Source organism: Brassica oleracea, chromosome C8, assembly GCF_000695525.1.
Source record: "Brassica oleracea var. oleracea cultivar TO1000 chromosome C8, BOL, whole genome shotgun sequence".
Lineage (NCBI taxonomy): Eukaryota > Viridiplantae > Streptophyta > Magnoliopsida > Brassicales > Brassicaceae > Brassica > Brassica oleracea.
Window position 1 is genome coordinate 30,807,029 of NC_027755.1, and position 2,270 is coordinate 30,809,298.

A 2,270-nucleotide genomic window follows, 5' to 3' on the forward strand; every position below is an offset into this window, starting at 1 on the left:
ATCCTGCAAACAGAAAATCCTTTGAGTACACTGGACATACAAGTGTGGAGATATGCAAACCAGCAAATGTTCCAGCAGCTATAGCATGAGAGCAAGGTATTTTTTCCACTGCATAAACACCACAATCACACTTTCCATGTTCTAAATCAACCACATAGTCCATTTTCCCACCTTTCACAAAGAATCGCCATTCATCAATTGGTTGTACCGTCATCGTATTCGCTATCTCCGATCGAACATCAAGCAAGTATTCAACACCTCGACTATGTTGAGTTGGAATACTCAAAGCATCTTTTCTCCTTTTCCAAAACCACTTTCCTAGCTTCTCCCTTATGAACTCCAATAGGAACTGAACCGGAAATCCTCTAGCTCGCTTCAGAGCGGAATTAATAGATTCAGCGATGTTGCTTGTCTTTATGTTGTACCTCCAACATACTTCGGAGTACAGTGTCTCCGCTGAGCGAGTCGGTCTCCCACTGAGCATGTATGTTTTTTCACATACTTTGTTACCCAGAACGTGTTTGTCCCATGTTTCACACTTGCTTTGACCTTCCATTTACAACCACTAACCGGACATGTTGTCACAAGGAGAGTTTTCTTTGATTTGTATATTCTGAAGGAGAACCTAAACCTCACTGCTGTCAACCGTAGCTCTGAAAGTAGTGCATCCTTGCTAACAAAACTCTGGTTGACATAGATACTGTTACCATTTGATCTTCCTCCTTCAATCTTTTTGATATCTTCAAAGCACATATCATCATCTTCCTCATCCTCATCTTCAACCTTTCCATAAACACTGTAATCCTCACCATTCTCGTCCGCTTCAGCAACAATAGAGATACCAGCATCCTCCTCCCCATCGTCCTCCTCCCCATCATGATTTTCATCTTCAACCAAATCATCATCATCATCTTCAAAACACATCATCATCTTCAAAGCATTCATCAGCTTCATCAACTTCATCATCTTCTTCCCTGAACTCTGAAACCGTTTCCACCTTGCTACGGCTTGATACACAAAGCCGTACTCCATGCTTTTTGGTTATCTTGAGCAAGTTTCAAACTTGTATATCACTTCTAACATGAATAGGAGGGGTGTCAGGAGCCTGCATCATTTCTGCTGGTAATGAGTAGGTTATCTCCACAGATTATGTGCTCATGTCCAAGTTATAATCTTCTTGAGCCATTGCAAGAAGTTCAACATGTGCCGAACCTTCCCCCCCAAAAATGATTCTCGCTCCTTTGACATTATCAACCACAAAATCCCAACGACAATCATTCAACAACCATTCTCCATACACTGCATGTAACTGACGCATCATCTACAAAAATTCAAAATAAAACACATTAGTAAACATAGAGAAAATGAAAGTTTATTAAACATTGACGCCGACGACATACCAGTAAGTCGTCCAAACACCAGTAAGTCGTCTGGAAGACTTACCAGTAAGTCGTCCAAACAGGTCATTTTTGCAATTGAATTTTAAATAGGACGACTTACTTGTAAGTCGTCCAGCCTTGTTTGTTTAAAAAAAAAACCTCGACGACTTACTGGTAAGTCGTCTAGGATAAACATGTTAGTTTTGCATTTGACCGAATTGTGTCAGATATTTGACTTTTTCTGGATGACTTACTGGTAAGTCGTCTCTGGGAAAACAAAAATTTCAATATTTTATTAAAGCTAGACGATTGTAAGTCTTCTCAAGTTAGTTTGCAATTCGAAAAAGAAACTTAAATATTTAATTTTACTCAGACGACTTACTTGAAAGTCATCCAGGTAGACGACATACGAGAAATTCGTCCGAGATAAACAAGGTTTGACCAGAATCTAGGAAATAAATCTGGACGACTTTACTTATCCTGGACGACTTTCAAGTAAGTCGTCTTACTTGACGACTTCCGCGTAAGTCGTCTGGGAAAAGTTAAATATTTAAATTTTATTTTCCAATTGCAAAAGTAATCTGAGACGACTTACCGATAAGTCGTCCAGTTTTAATAAAATATTGAAATTTTTGTTTTCCCGGAGACGACTTACTGGTAAGTCGTCTAGAAAAAGTCAAATAACTGACACATTTCGGCCAAATGCAAAACTAACCCGTTAATCCTAGACGATTTATCAGTAAGTCGTCTAGGGTATTCTCTAGTTTTTTTAACAAACAAAGATGACGACTTACAAGTAAGTCGTCCGTTTCGTAAGTCTTCTACAGCCAGACTACTTACGAGTAAGTCTTCTACACAAACAGATCTGGAAAAAATTTCAATTTCATACCT